This window comes from Oreochromis aureus, linkage group 5, assembly GCF_013358895.1.
Source record: "Oreochromis aureus strain Israel breed Guangdong linkage group 5, ZZ_aureus, whole genome shotgun sequence".
NCBI lineage: Eukaryota > Metazoa > Chordata > Actinopteri > Cichliformes > Cichlidae > Oreochromis > Oreochromis aureus.
In genome coordinates, this window is record NC_052946.1 from 2,906,421 (window position 1) to 2,923,980 (window position 17,560).

The window sequence follows — 17,560 nt, forward strand, 5'->3', positions numbered from 1 at the left end:
GTTACAGTAAAATAGTAGCTGAGTAAAGGCCTGAATGTATTCAGCTTCTTGTTGCATTTGAGTTTGCTTAGTTACCGGTGACGGAAGGATGTCCAGTCCATGGTGACCTCAAAGGCCTTAGGTCATCACCATATTCGGAAGAGTATGCCACAAGGAGGAACCTCTATGTTGCATTTAATTCTTAAAATACATGAATGTTCTGTACATGCAAATTATGTGCTTGTAAACGCAAGAAGGGGCGTTACAATACCCTGATGTTATAAAAGCAATCTAGAGTGTATTTTGGGTAGAGATGTACAACTGTTTTGCAGTTTGCACCTCTCCACGCTGCGTGCATTAAAATCAATTGTTTGAACGACCTCTTCTGGACTATCATTGTTTTACTCTCATCCTCAATTTCGAACCCGTAACATTTGGTGCATTGGCCGAGGGTTGAGGGAGAAAAGTTGGAGGTTGAGACCGAGAGGGTCCAAGGTGCTCAAACAGGCAGACACGAGTCAGTGGTCGAAGTGAGTGGACATAAGCGGCTTATTCAAAGGTAAGGCACTACCTGTTGAATTATTTCCAAACAGTGCTGAATTGGTTCTGACAAAATTGAAAGTCTACTCACTGAAAATTACTGGTAAAGGTCTGTTTTGATTTTGGTGAAAATCTCATGAGGATTGAAGTTGAAGTAATGATAATGTAAGGTTAAGTGACAGTACTGATTAAAGGAAATGCAGTTGGACTGCTAAGGAAAGAGAATTTAAAGTAGTTGGACTACTAAATAGGAATAGGTAAAAGTAACGGAAATAGGAAAAGGACAAGTTAAAGTAGTTGGACTACTGAATTTAGGATATAGGTCATTTGAAATCTGTATATGGTCATACAGTTATAATTGAATATAAAGCTGGGCTTGGACATCAATAAAGTCGGTTTGGTGGTTTCATAGGATGTCTTTAAAAACATAATTAAATTTATGTAGAACGGAACTGTGGGATGTTCTAGGAAGTGCATTTCTCGGAGGTGACGCTCCAAACTTCCTGGGGACGCTCGGGATTTTCCGTTGGACGGGATAGTCCGATTGGCGATCGTGGAGAACTTGGGAACCTCCAAAATAGCTAGTGGTTGGACCACTTTACCGTTTGGAACGGTTTATGCACTTTTTTGGGCAGTAAAGCTTGGAGCTTGGGCGTTGGACGCTTTTAAATTTACTTAGGATATTTAGGGATTAGAGCAGATACAGTTTGGAACTGAGACTGTCATTGATGATCAAAAACTTGGAGTTTGTCCCTTGGAGGGTTAATTCAAATTTTGTCTAAATTATGTAGGTTGTGCAATTTAAGGCCTTGTAAATATTATTTAATTTATCAGACGTCTCTGTGTTATAATTTCTATGTTTGTATATAGGCTCTGTCTGCCACGGGCACTGCAGCAGGCTGGTTATTTTGAGAGTGTGTCTGTGTCTATGTAAATGAGATGCCTGTGACTTATTTCGAGTGACATTTCCTGTTTACTAATGAGTGGCTAATGACTGACTGCAGAGCCTGGGTTAAGGACGACTTATATTGGTGTTCTAAGGGAAGAATTGCTTTTATTTCTACTTTGTTGGCATTACGGTTGTTAAATACGATGACTACTTTATGATACATGTCTGTCTCATTTTGCATGTGTGCGAGTGGCTTTCAAATGTAGTTTTGTAATGTAACCTGTACACTCCATGGAGGAAACAGACCATGGAGTTTTGGAAGAAGATAGCAGAGATATGACTGGCTTTACGTTTAGTCTTGTGTTGACTCCAAGAACGGATGGTCAGACAGGGCTGGTTGAAACAGAGGTGCGTGTTTGCTGTGAAATAGGGGCCACTGACCATGACTCAAAACACAAAGGCTGTGAGATTAAAAATTACTGTGAGTAATGGTTTGACTTTTGACTAGGGAAATAATATGCTTACTTTTGGGTCTATGAAGATATTTGACCTTCAGTGATGTTATGAGAGGTTTCAGTTTTCTTTTTCTTTTTTCTTTTGACTTGCTCTTTCTGATCATGGAAGGCATGTCCAAGATACTCGTATGAAAGCGTATTTCGAGTGATTTTAATTGTGTGAATGCTGTCAGTATTTGATTTGAGTGACTGTGTGATTTGTCTGAGTAAGTGAAAAGGGGGAGTTTGAAAGAAAAGGCAGTGTGTGAGACGATTACTGAATGACTAAAGAGGTTAGAACCTTTAAACGTGTGTATGGAATAAAGGAGTGTGAAATATATTTCTTGTGTGATGAAAAGTAGGATGTGCTAAAGTTTGAAAGTGCTTTTAATTCAAGAAATGCATGAGTGATGGTATGAGAGGTTGAGTGCCTTTTTCTCAGTTCAAAAACACATAAGCATATACACTTGGTTAATTGTTTGGATGTGTGAAAGAGCTCGGTTTAAATGTGTGTGAGTGAAATGAAGGTGTATTGTTTTTAGACTAAGATTTAGTAGAATAAAAGAGGGCCTGTAGACTATAAATACAAAGAAAAAAACAAAGGAGTTAGATTAGTTTGAAGAACAGGAAATATGGCTCTGTGTACCGGGGCTGCAGCGACAGGAAATAGTGAACAGGAACTTTGCATGCCCATATATGGGAACTGAGTGTGTACAGAAAGAACACAGAGAGACAGACGAGGCCCATGGAGCAAATGAAGCCTTTAAGAAAAATGAATATATTACTAATTGTATGCTTTAGTGTGTCAATACAGGTGGACTCTCTCAACATTGCAACCTTGAGTTCAGCAGCAGAAAAGTAGATTAAAAGAATTGGGAGAATAAGCCAGTTTTTGGCTCGAAATTGTGCGGCTGGATCGCTCACTTTGTCCCTGAAGCGGAGAAGAAGTTCAAAGGACAGTTTATCGCCTGATGAAGACCGACAGAACATCGTGGACTTGAATACAGCAGGCAAACGACAGTGCCACTGATCCATTAACACTGATGACGACTGACGACCAGCAGCAGCATGTAAGAGTACTGCAACATGTACTGTGAAAATACAGGCTGGGCAGCAGTTGAACAGTGGGATAAAGAATTGTGGAAGAGCACTGGACATTGAGTGATATTTTGCCACGCTGGGACTTAATCTGAAAGAAAGACTGTAAAGAAACAGAGAAGAAGACAACAGCTGAGTTGAGACTGTGTTTGCTGGAGCTTTGAAGCCCGAACAGGACATTGTGCAGAGAGGACCAGTGAGAGATGAAGCTGGACGAGTTGGACTGCGAGAATATAGGATATAATTGGATTGAAAGTTGAAAGCCTGAACTCATGACTGTTTAGGGATGTCCACCACAGCATAACAAAGAGGTAAACACTAGAAAAGGTGAGAATAATGAAAGAAATAATTGTCATTACCTTAATGAATAGAAAACACACATACAAATTGTTACATGTGAGATTATTTTTGAAATGAATTAGAAGTGAGATAGTTTGAATCTAAAGCTCAGTGGTGAAATGCATAAATTAAATATGAATATATAGGATGCAATGAAGAAGCAGTTTACACTCAATTAACATAAAATGCAAGGAAGAACACGCTTACATGCATGGCATAATTGGTGTTTCTGATCAGAGATAGAGAAATGGGTTATTTAGGCACTTGTGATAATAATGAAAATGTCTTAGTTTTGTTATTTTCAGGAGTAAAGCAGAACCGGACCAATTCTCCACAGCAGCAGTCGGAAGAAAATTATAGGTTAACATCAATGGATATGTTAAGGCAAGTTTCTGGTTGAATTGTTCACAGAATGATGTGTCCAGGAACCTGAAAAGTAAGCCCCTAACTCCTGGCTGAAGACCAGGAGTGCTTTTATTTAAGGTGGGAGATCAAAAGTTTGGGCTAGTAATTCGGGAAAGAAAAAACTGACTGCTTAACTGGAGAATTGGGAAGGAGTCTGGGAGACTGCGAAAAGCCATAGATGCAAAATACCACACACAAACAGAAAATGCATTAACCTTACAAAGACAAGCTCATGAAGCTTGTCTAATCAAAGCTTGATGCATAGAGACATTGATTGAAAACCGGCTAAGAACACAAGCGTATGCAATGAAGATCAGCTTGCTGGTTGTATGAGTGAGAGAATGGTGTGAATGTTTAATAAAATAAATGGAAATTAACAGAAGAAAAGTGATTAAAGCAGTTTTATAAGAGTGAGTTAGGAGTGCTTTTGCACTGATTGATAAAAGTAAGTGATTAGTATAGAAAGAAAATGAAAATAATTCAATAAGGTGTTAAGGTTTCAACATGCATTTCTGTTGAAGGTGCAGATTTGGACAAGAAATTTATAATTTAGTGTTGACACATTGTTATAACGTGTTTATATTTTAGGCTGAATCTAAGTATGGTGAAGTGTCTAAGGGGACATGGTTGTGTGTAAAACGGTGCAGTTTGGACAAGGTTTTCAGTGCGTTGAATGGGTGAAATTTAAGATGGTTTAAGATTTTTGGGGCTGTTGTTTTCATTTTAATAGAGGGAGTTTTGATAAACATGGACATGTCTAAAAGGGCCCATAGTTTTTATAACAGTGCACTTAGAAAAAACCTGTCAGGTGATTTTGTTTTGTACTTTGATGAGCTAACAATCAGCTCTCTTTTTCTCATTTTGCTCTAAGCAGGCCTGGAAGAGAGTGAACTGACGGCGCGGACAAATTACCAAGTAAGGATTGCAGCGAGTCAATCCAGTCAAAAGTATAGAGAACTATTTTCCTAAAAAGGAAAAACGAAATAAAACAAATGATTGAGCTCATTTTGCTGATGTGGAGCATCTGATGACGTGCACAGAAGGCTGCAGTATCAGCAAAAAAAAAAAAATATCATGTGTGAATGCATGTGAGTGAATGCGAGTGATCGGACCAAGAGGGGAAATAAATAAAAGGTTGACAAACAGGAGGAGTGGAAGACTTAATTCTGGGGATGTTGATGTTTGTTTTGAGAAAATTATTTACTGGGGTTGGATTATGTTATTACATTATAGAATGCCAAATGCTAAAAGGGAAACATTGTTTGAGGTAACTCAAGTTACCATTAACTGAGGTAACACATGATTAATAACTGTTCTGTTTAAGTTTATTTTGTGTTATAACACAGGTTGGATCATAAGTGGGGAAATTGAGTATGAAATGTGAAGTTCTGGTTAACACACAGGTTTTTGTTTCTAGGACGTTCCAAGGATGCAGGCTGTGGATGGAGCCAAGAAAAGATTTGACATGATGATTAATTTGATTTCATTCCTTAAAAACAGGTTTGAAGGTCCGGAGCATGTAGACTTAATATGATATGACTAACCTTTTCTTTTAATGCCCTAACCTGAGTGAAGGATTTTGAGTTTGTAACACATGAGATGTGTCACAAAAAGGGGAGTTACAGGATTTAAGGTTTAATTTGAAAGGGGTTTTAGGATTACTTGATGATGTTTAGGTTTTTTGATAATTTAGGTATGGTAAAACTGAGGCAGAAAGTGTTATTTTCAGGTTATTTTTGATTTCTAGAATAAGAGGTTATAATTTAGGCGTGCACATACAGATATGTCAAAGGAAAATTGTATATATGTTATTAGCTACATGAAATGTGTCTACGTGACTTTTACCTAATAACTTATGTGATGATAAAGTTGTTTACCGACTAGCAGCTTGCTCTCTTCTTGAACATACAGACTTAGAAAAGGGGAACTTCAGCTCTGAGTTCTGAGAATAACTCTGGTATTTTTGTAAGTAGACAGGAAACACGTCGAGACCGCCGTATAGGGCAAATGTGTTAGAGCTTGTAATTAAATGTGGGCTTGAAAAGAGGAAGCAAATTTGGTACAGGACGTGCTTGAGATGATCAGATGAGAGAAGGGAAGGTCAGGAATAGTTTAAACTAAGATTGAGAAATTAAATTGGGTGAAAGGGGGTGTAGCAAGTAGATTCAGGGCAGCTCACAGCCTGGCGTAAACGCAAGGTGCCGTCACACAGCTTAAGTTATTTGTTTGATTTATTTTATGACAAAATAATAAGGAAACATTGAAAACATACAACCCGTTGAGGAGACAGATAGGGTTGGGGAATTGAAAGGGTTGGTTTGTTTAGCATAATGCACTACAAAGTATACAAAGTTTATATAACATGATGCAAACACACGAATCAGAGACACGTAATGAGAAAACTGATTAGAATGTTCCTTACAACTACATGTTTATTGTATGCAATGATATTAACTATGGCTGTGTTGTTTATTGTCTATATTTTGCAGGGCACTCGAACCACTTGTCTGAACACGGAGGCCAGTCCAGCCCAGCACTTCCTGAGACTGTAGTTGCTAAAACAGGATCGGTAAAAAAGACAAAAGCGCGAGGGGTCAGGTAAAGGTGATGAGTGTCTCAGCAGGAATAAGGGCATAGGGTTGAATTATGGTAAAGGGTCTACCAGCTCATTCACATTTGATTTGTGTGACGTCATTAAGTGTACAGGAGCTAGTAGTAGCTGGAGAGCGTATGATGTACGGGTCTGCAATCACCCCATGATATGCTTAGGGTAAATTTAGTTGATGCAAAGTCTAAGCCGCTCATGAAAGCTTAATCACCATTCTGACTGATCAGATGGTAACTTCGGGAACAGTAGCTCAAAAGGAACAGGAACCAAAAGGAGAGTACTTCTGACAACAGATTACTTTAGACTGAAGCTTAAAGAGTTGATAAAGCGCGCCACGGGTTTCAAGGACAGTAACCTCTGGCTTGATTGGGTGGCTCAAGATGCTAGAGAACAACATGTATCTGACTGTGTTGCCTGTGCTTCAGCTAGGTCACGGTTGTTTACAGAGCCCGCACCATTGCATTAGAGGATGAGTGGGGCTATGATTGTATGTTACAGTTAACTAGAAGTGAAGTGACTACTGGCAACTGTACTTTGTTGTCCAGACTTTTCCTGCCATTTCAAAGCAGACAGCAGTGGGATCATTTATGCTAAAATAAGATAATTACATGTTTCAAGTTTTCTACAGATAATGAAAAGTACAAGGTGGGAGAGATCGACCCAACTAGGTGTGCTGTCACACTCACAGGACGAACCACCAACAATGTAAGCGACCCTACCACGGTAATTGGAACATGGGCAAGAAGTGGGCTCTACTAATACTGTGGGAAGATATTCGTGTTCCTATGGGAAGCGTAGGGACATGTGCGATGGTGCGATTGGGAGCTCGATCATGCTTATTGGAAACCAGGTAAAGGCTATTCCACAACATAACACGTGAACTTTAGCTGCCATACGTAAGAGATACATTTTGGCCAAAGAGGGACCCAGACTACCCATGCATATGATCCTCGTTTGAACTCGCCGACCTGGATAGACTCCATAGGAGTGCCCAGGGAGTTCCTAATGAGTGCAAGCTGGTAAGTCAGGTAGTTGCAGGATTGGAGAGTATATTTCTTTGGGTAACGCCTAAGAAAAAAATGTTGGCCGCATTATGTTCATTACAACCTGCTGAGACTCTCTAACCAAACCAGGGACGCCATGATGGGGTTCGCAGAACAATTAGGTCCGAGTTCACTGACGGAGAGCAAAATCGAATTATCTAAAACCATGCATGAGCACTCAGGTATCGAAAATCTGCTGGCGTCCTGGATGACATCTGTGTTTGGACAATGGAAAGGTGTGGCTAAGTAAACTTGGCAAGTGTCAGTGATGTTTTCTTTGACTGTACTTTTGGGAATATTGGTCATCGCTAGTTGTGGTATCATTCCTTGTGTCAGAGGATGGTTGGTAAAGATAATGGCGAGGGTTGCGAACCCTGCCTGGGTTGAGGGAAATTCTTTATTCCTATTATATAATCTGCATTATTATGATTGCATTAAGAACATGTTTTACAGCATTGTTTACCAGTAATATTGTTTACAGGGTTCATATTGCATTGAATAGGTTTGTCATCACATTCATTCTATTCACAGGTTTAGTTCATTTTATACACATTGCATAACTGTGCTTGTTTAGAGTTGATGTTCTATCCAAGAGGGTTTTAAGCTTCACTGGTGAGAGTGTCCAGGTGATACATGTTGAGGGAAGATGAGAACATAGCAGGTTAATTGCATGCATGCTTACAATACACATAAATCTAGTAGCAGGCCTGAGCGAAGGCCCAAGTGTCTTCTACTTCTTATTTGAGACCTGCGCCAATTCAGTTTACTTAGTGATTGATGACGAGGGTCCATTCCACTAGATTTCCACTAGAGAGGGACCCAGGAAAGGAGCAGAGACCACTTAAGCATGAAGTGTTTTCAAGTGGGAGCTGGCGTTTTATTACTGGACCACCTAGATGACGTGAGGTTATTGTCTGGTTTGCTGAGTCAGGGGACGGCTAGAGAGGGTCAGAGCGAAGGCAGTAGACCTGGGAATGGTGGTTTCGGGGCCCATGATGCCATTAATGGATCTAGAGGTGACAGAGTGGGTCAGGAGTGACGTCTCTGGAAGAGACGTCAAGAGAGGGAATTGTAGAATTATAGGAATTATTTTAGGGTTACTGTTCATAACCATCATCTTTATCATTGCATTAATTATCATTTCATCCAAGCATTTATTGAAGTTGTTGGCATTATGTTATAATTTGTATTACAGGGGTTATCATAATCTAATATTAACATGTTTATTACAGGTGCAGTTACAACCACTTAAATCGTTGAGTTAAATCTATAATCTTAAAAGCTTATAGGCTGAGTATATTGTTACAGTAAAATAGTAGCTGAGTAAAGGCCTGAATGTATTCAGCTTCTTGTTGCATTTGAGTTTGCTTAGTTACAGGTGACGGAAGGATGTCCAGTCCATGGTGACCTCAAAGGCCTTAGGTCATCACCATATTCGGAAGAGTATGCCACAAGGAGGAACCTCTATGTTGCAGTTAATTCTTAAAATACATGAATGTTCTGTACATGCAAATTATGTGCTTGTAAACGCAAGAAGGGGCGTTACAATACCCTGATGTTATAAAAGCAATCTAGAGTGTATTTTGGGTAGAGATGTACAACTGTTTTGCAGTTTGCACCTCTCCACGCTGCGTGCATTAAAATCAATTGTTTGAACGACCTCTTCTGGACTATCATTGTTTTACTCTCATCCTCAATTTCGAACCCGTAACACAAGGTATCAAATACTCCTGTAAGGACAAAACTCTGTGGAACTCAATAATTAAAAGCTGTCTTACCTTGTCATTCAGAGATTCTACTACTGGATCCAAAACTTGGGTCATTACCTGTCAGTACAAGTGACAGAGTCAGTCATGCAACTTCCAATATATTGTATAATGTATTTTGTTGAATTTCAATCTGTACTGGTAGTATTTGGACTAGTCAAATAAAAATTCAGTTTGTACGCATTTTTCAGTACATTAATACAGTACACTAGCAACAACAAACATCCCCAACCTTCAGTCACATTATTGCGGGGAAAAAAAACCCCTCAAGAGTCTTCTTCTGCATTTATTGACTAAATTGTAAAATATTCTGATACAATTGCCCAATTAGAAAATTACAGCATGGGATACTATAATGTTGAATTAATTATTTATTGAATTATTCCACAGACAATTAAGACATCTATGTTAATAAAAAGCAAAAATATTTTTAAAATCTCGCATTCTCAGTGCAACATAAACATGTGGTTCTTTTTCTTCCTCATATTATCTTTTAACTTTGGCATTTCAGTTGGCTTAAGGCCTGATTCATGTTCACATGTATTCTGCTAATTAGCTGCTACTCATCTGCTAGCTAACATGTCCTTGCAAGCCTTGTGAAAATCCAGTATGTTTTAGTAGTTATTTTTAATGTTATCACAAATACTAGGAAGTGAGCTTAACAATACAATATTTTATTAAAAGCAGGGTAAAATAACTTAAAACTTACCATTTCTGGAGATTTCACAGCTAACATGCTGCATGCCAGTACTTCATGGGTCTTTCCCCTTTTGACAAGTGAAATTGAAAAAAGGAGCGCTGGATTTATAACACAGCGCACCCTGAGTTAACTACAGGAGGACTTGAGGAGAGTGAGTCATCATGAAAAGTCAGGTTCTGTGTGTATAATCAAGTAAAAGCCTCTGTAAAATTCAGTTGTGTGTAATACATCAGTTAGAACTATTACTATACTACTACTTCTAAGTGTAATATATATGTATTGTATACTGTTGTAGCCAGTGTTGGGAAGGTTACTTTTAAAATGTATTCCATTACAGAATACTGAATACATGCCCCAAAATGTATTCTGTAACGTATTCCGTTACGTTACTCAATGAGAGTAACGTATTCTGAATACTTTGGATTACTTAATATATTATCATGCTGTTTACAACTACGTGAATGTACTATTGCTGTGATTTATTAATGATACTGAAGGTCCGCGGCTCCGAACCGTAGTAAAGGGACCTCTGGCTAATACGTCGGGTTCGTGTCGGGCTGGTAGCCGAAAACTAGCTTTACTTTGTTGTCTGGGTCAACTTTGCTTGCCAGAGACAGAGAGAGCGTTGAAAGGCTGCTCCAACGGAACTTTTTTTCCGGAGGAAAACACGAACACAGTGTACAGTTGAGTCTTAATAGCTTACTTACAGCTGGGCTCGTCAGGCACTCTTCTTGGCTGCAGTGGTTATTATTATATTTACATGCTTCCAGCTCCCGTTTTTGCTCCGTGACAGCTCGGACTTTTCCTTTCTCTCCCTCCCTCGCTCACAGACACATAACGTGTATGGTAGTCCATTCTCCCTGCAGCACGGACTACACTGCCCATCAGTCTACATTCTTTAGGGCCATGCCTGTAGCATTCTGCCTTTTAGCTTAGCACAACAACAACAACAAAAAAAGCGCTCTCACCCAGGAAACACGCAGAGAGAGAGCGCGTCACCCTGTAACCATGGCAACCGTAACACTGCCGCCTGGAACAACATTACGTAGCTGTCAAACAAACCCAAACAGTCCTGACCCGCGACAATATGAAACAGGGAAGTACCGCCGTGTAATCCATTTATTTCAACAAAGTAACTGTATTCTGAATACCACCTTTTTAAACGGTAACTGTAACGGAATACAGTTACTCATATTTTGTATTCTAAATACGTAACGGCGGTACATGTATTCTGTTACTCCCCAACACTGGTTGTAGCTCTATGGTTGTATATAAACTCACTGAATTTGATAATAAAATATCAAAAACAGATCAACTGTTTTAAGCCAATCAAGACTTTTTAAATGATCCAGGCACCAGTAGGGAAACGAGGGGTTACCTTAGTTAATTTCTATCATACTAAGGAAGAAGAATCTTTTTAGCTAGCATTAACATGGTGGCAGATGTGCAGAGGTGGGTAGTAATGAGTTACATTTACATTTACGTACTAAGTACGTTTTTGAAAAAAATGTACTTTTAAAGTACCTTTTTTGCACGATACTTTTTAGTTTTACTTGAGTACATTTGTGAAGAAGAAATGGTACTTTTACTCCACTACATCTGCAAAATTCGACTCATTACTTAAAAAAAAAAAATTTGTTTAACACATTAGATAACATGCCGCCAGTGGAGTTTCCAGTAACTTTTTTACCAATCAGATGTGGCCATGCAGTCACATGACCAGTTTGAAACTGTGGCGGGCAGAGCGGCCCAAGCGTTTCAAAGTAGCGACACACGGAAAGAAGAAACACATGAAAACATGACAGAGCCAATTGTCCACGCTAGAGCTGAAGAGGATGAACACCCTTGGCCCCATATACTAAGAATGTTTCGCTTAAAAGCAATACAAAAGAGCAGCTATGTCTTCAGTGTCAGTGTCTTCAGTCAGAGCCAAAACAAACCAACTTTTCAGCGTGAAACAACTCAACTCGTGTAACCTGAGGAAATGGTAAGTTTTCTCTAAATATCTTTTTAGCTGTGGTTAGCTGGATGTCAGTCTTATGTTACAGCAGCTGTGTCGAGCTCGAGCTGCGAGTCATATTTTTGGCACTACGTTGTAGTGAGATAAGTTTGTGGGTGTTTTGTGCAGCTGTCCTTTTAACTGCATGCTGGTTAGCTAGCGTGAGCTATAAGCTAACAGCTAGCCTGGTTAATGTAAACAGCTCGTCTATACTGCTAAAACTGTTAAATCAGAAGGCAATACTGTGGGTGACAGGGTTTATTATGTGAAACAGCAGCTTGTTTAGTTTAAACAGTCCACATTAAGCTGGGCAAACACTGTGCGATTTTTTTCAGTCACGTTATTCAGCTCCTGCTGAAACTGTACAATTCAATCTCAGGGGTTAGAAGTTCATAGGTCACTATGCAGGGTCTCACACTATACGGCCTGATGCTCTGATGCGAGCTGAGCGCTCAAACTGTGCATTCATAACATGAAGCTTATCATACAAAATCTGTCTCTCGCTCTCCCTCTCTCTGTCGTTCACTCACACAGACACACACACACCACCATCAACTTTGCTAAATTACTAATGAAAAACATTGACCAGGCAGCTGCAACTGAGCAGCAATGTCCATCCAACTCTTTTCATGGTGGTTGTAGTCGTGATAATTTTGTGAGGCCACATTGAAAAGCCTTGGATATGGAAGCGAAGAGCTGCCACCCAGGCAAAAGAAAAATAGAGCTATATCACGTTATAACGTGGAAAGTATATTTTTCCACCATTTTGTGGCCACAAAATGGTGGTTAGCACTTTAAGAGGCTTTTCTTTGCAGTTTACATGTTCTCCTTGTAATTGTTGAGACACCTCTAGGAGATCTTTTGGGTTAATTGGTGGTATAGTGTGCAGCCACACTGGACTGGTACATAATTCTGTTTTAGACAACTACCTCAACTCTATCCCTACCAATGAGGTGTGCTGCTACCAGTGATGGGAATAACGGTGTTACAAGTAACGGTGTTACTAATGGCGTGTGTTGTGTGTCAGAACAATGAGGCGACTGCTGTCTCCAGGTAGAAACAGGAGTGATACACCTGCTGCTGTCAGACCTGCAGGTATCGGGCTGTGGTGTTCTCCTTTATAGTGGACAGAAATGATTTTTTTGGAGTGGCACAAATAATTTGTGTGGCATCGTATTGAATGCAGAACAGCTGATAGTTTGAAATGGTTATTTTAAAAAAGGGTAAAAGGTAAATGGATGCAAATAACTTGTGCATAGGATTTTAAAATTGACAATTAATATTTGAAGTTATGAAATATGATTGATTAAAGATGTTTATGGTTGTTACAGTAAAAATATCACTTTTTCTACTCTGATTTTATGTTTTTTGTCTGATTTTAGATCAATTGTGTTAATACAGTATGTCAAAATGAGAACATAACTGTAAATTCAGGCACGTGAGGTTGTGCTAAAAAGAATGATACCAAACAAGGCAAAGCAAATAGTTTTTAAAGGTAAAATGTGGAGGGAAAATCAAAAGTAGTAAAAAATGGCCAATTGTACCCTGGACCCCAGGGGGTTAAACTTTTTTTTTTAAAGTAACACAATAGTTACTTTTCAAGTAATTAATTACTTTTAGAATACTGTAACTCAGTTAATAACTCAGTTACTTTTTTGAAGAAGTAACTAGTAACTATAATTGAATTACTTTTTCAAAGTAACTTGCCCAACACTGGCTGCTACCCAAATAACAAACCTTGGGCTACAAGCAACTTCAAGGTCCTATTCAATGAAAAGAAAAGGGCCTTTAGATTGGGGGACCATGCAGGACTGAAGCGGGTGCAAAAGGAGTTAAAACACAGACTTGTAGAGCACAAGGACGCCTACAGAAAGAAGTTGGAGGAGAGATTACTGGCACACAGGGTCAGGGACATGTGGACGGGGTTGACAGACATCACTGGCTTTCAGTAGAAAGGTCATGGTGAAACTGTGGGGGATGTGCAAAGAGCAAATAAGTTAAACCAGTTTTTCGACAGGATTAACTCCATCTCCATCCATCCATCATCTTACGCCTATCCGGGGATGGGTGGCAGGGGCAGCAGTCTAAGCAGCGGAGCCCACACCTTCCTCTCCCCACCCACCTCGTCCAGCTTATCCGGAGAAAGACCGAGGAGTTCCGAGGCCAGCCAAGAGATATAATCTCTCCAGCGTGTTATGGTTCTGCCCAGCAGCCAGGTTGTACAGTTTGAACTCTTGACCACATCTGGAGAGCCAGAAAATCCTTTCAGAGAGCCAATTGATTTGGAGCAGCGTCTAGCTGCGTGTCAGAGGTAAAATAGTGTTATTTGACTGTAACTGTAAGGTTGATGGCCTCAGCCAGCAGCACAGGCCCTGGTGTAATGTAGATGGCCTCAACCAGCTGCACAGGCCCTGTTGTAATGTAGATGGCCTTGGCCAGCAACACAGGCCCTAATGTTGTGAAGATGGTCTCAGCCAGCAAGACAGGCCCTGGTGTTATGTAAATGACCGCAGACAGCAGCCCAGGCCCTGGTGTAATGTAGATGGCCTCATCCAGCAACGCAGGCCCTAGTGCAGGGCTCTAGACTAACTTTTTGACATGGGCGCACCGGTGCGCCTAACTTTAAAAATTTAGGCGTACCGGCACAAAAGTTAGGCGCACTCAAATTTTTCAACCGCATCGCTTAACACCGCAGTTTTACATGTGCACTTTCTTTGGGGGGAAGTCCATACAGACAATATTCATTTCTAAATTATTAACTAACAAACTTGTGCTTAAATTGCTTTGTCAATATTATAGAAAATGTTAAACTTAATCATCATCTTGGCTCCTCTGACGACCTGTTTGCTGCTGCCTGCTGCTGAAAGGCAGTGGGGAGAGGGGACACTTGGGCAGTGCATTTATTGCAGCATATAATGTGTTTTCTGGATACACTGCTGCTTTTTCAGCATTCAGAGATTGATGGCACCGTGTCAGAGCTGGCTATGAATTTCAGACGGATCAGTCCTTAACTTAACACAAAAGTTATCAATAGTTCTTTTCATCTTTTCTTATTACCCACAGCTACATCCACTTCTGTCGGGCCTAGGCTGCTCACTAGGGCTGGGCATCATCACTGATTTCTATAATCCATTCGATTCCGGTTCTCAAAGTCCTGATTCGATTCAATTTAGCCTCAGACAGTCAGAAATATTATAATTCTGATCATTTATCAGTACTGATACATGTGAGACTTCATCAGAATTGTGAACATGTCACCCACTGCCCAGGAGGAGCGACAGACCGCCGGCCGTCATTATGAGATTCGTCAATCGGAAAAACAAGGTCGCACTGCTGAAACAAGGACGCAAACTGAAAGGCACGGACGTTTTCATTAATGAGCATCTGACACGAAAAAACGCAGACATCGCGAGGAAGGCAAGGCAACTGAAGAAGAACGGTAAAATACAACATACATGGGTAACAAACTGCAAGATTTTCATCAAGCTAAACGGGACACCAGAAGAGGCAAAAGTACTGATAGTGAGGAACATGGAGGATCTGGACAAGTACAACTGACACTAATGTATCGAGGTAATATATAACTCTAATGACAATCAAAAATGATAAATACACCAACATCTCTAATTACACCAGGAAATGACATGGACACGTTGAAATCAATTCTCCAACAGAAAGTAATTGATCTAGATTGTGAATATAAGGAGCATAATATAATAGACCCAGAAATAGATTCTGAAAGTCATTTTCTCTCTTCTTTTGTTAAAAATTGTAATTATTTCACACAGGAACAATATGAAAAAAAAATCAACCTAGACGGGAAGCTCTCATTAATTCACTTTAACAGTAGAAGTATGTACTCTAATTTTGATTTCATTAAGGATTACTTGCAACAATTTTCTCGCCCCTTTAGTGTTATAGCCATCACTGAAACGTGGTTTAATGTCGATAAAGGAATAGATTTCGGTTTGAATGGATATGATTTAAAATACATGAATAGATTAAATAAGGCGGGCGGCGGGGTTGCTATATATGTTCATAACTCTATAAGATATAATGTTGTAACAACTATGTCTATGGCTATTGATGGAATTTTGGAATGTTTGACTATTGAGATCATGAATGAAAAAAAGAGAAATGTTATAATAAGTTGTATATATCGGACACCCAGTTCAAGTATTGACATTTTTAATGAATGGATAGAAAAAGTGTTTTCTTCGGTGAACCAAAAATTACTATTCATCTGCGGTGATTTTAATATTGATTTGCTAAACCCAACAAGGTTAAAAGCCATTGATGACTTTTCTGACACGATGTATAGCTTATCACTATATCCAACAATAACAAAGCCAAGCAGAATAACATCACATAGCGCCACTATTATTGACAACATTTTTACTAATGTCATGGATTTCCAAATTAATAGTGGCCTGCTTGTCTGTGACATAACTGACCACTTACCAGTTTTTACTTTGTATGACTGTGATTTAAAAAAAATAATAGATACCAAGATTACGATAGCTAAGCGAACAATAAATGAAGAAGCAATTCATGCCTTCAATTTCGATTTAGCGCAACAAGATTGGAGTTCGGTGTATGAAGAGTCAGAGGTGGACAAGGCTTATGAAAATTTCCTAGATATTTACACTATGTTGTACAATAAACATTGTCCTGTAAAAGAATACAGGACAAAGAAAAAAAAGATAAAAAGTCCTTGGCTCACAAAAGGAATTATCAATGCTTGCAAAAAGAAAAACAATCTGTATAAACAGTTCATCAAAGTAAAAACAAAAGAAGTGGAACAAAGATATAAAGCATATAGAAATAAATTGACTGATATTATAAGAACGAGTAAACAACTTTATTATAGAAGAAGATTATATGATAATAAAAACAATATAAAAGGAACTTGGGATGTGTTAAATAACTTAAACAAGGATCTTCTGGAACATCATATCCTGAATATTTCATTGATGCAAATGGTGTAAATTACAACATGAGTAACATTGTTGATGGGTTCAATAAATTTTTTATAAATGTTGGCCCTGAACTAGCAGCGGACATCCCGTGTCAAAAAAATGAAAATATCAGTAATATAAAACCAAATCCCTTTTCACTGTTCCTTTCAGTTACAAATGAGCAAGAAGTAATAAATATCACATTAAAATGTAAAAGTAAGTCTTCAATGGATTATCATGACATAAATATGTCTGTAGTTAAACAGGTTATTCTGAATATTGCTAGTCCCTTAACATATGTCTGTAATTTATCATTTCAGTCCGGTTGTTTTCCGAAAAAAATGAAAATTGCAAAAGTAATACCACTATACAAAAGTAATGACAAACACAGTTTTACCAATTATAGGCCTATTTCACTACTGCCTCAATTCTCAAAAATTTTAGAAAAACTTTTTAATTCAAGATTAGAAAAATTCCTTGAAAAACATCAAATAATAAATGTTGGTCAGTATGGTTTCAGAACGCAAAGAACCACTTCTATGGCGATAATTGAGGCAGTAGAAGAAATTACCAATGCACTGGATAAAAATAAATATGCAGTTGGTATTTTTGTTGATCTCAAAAAGGCCTTCGACACAATCAATCACTCAATTTTATTGGATAAATTGGAAAGATATGGTGTTCGAGGGAAAGCTGGAAACTGGTTAAAAAGTTACCTAACGGGTCGGGAACAATATGTTAG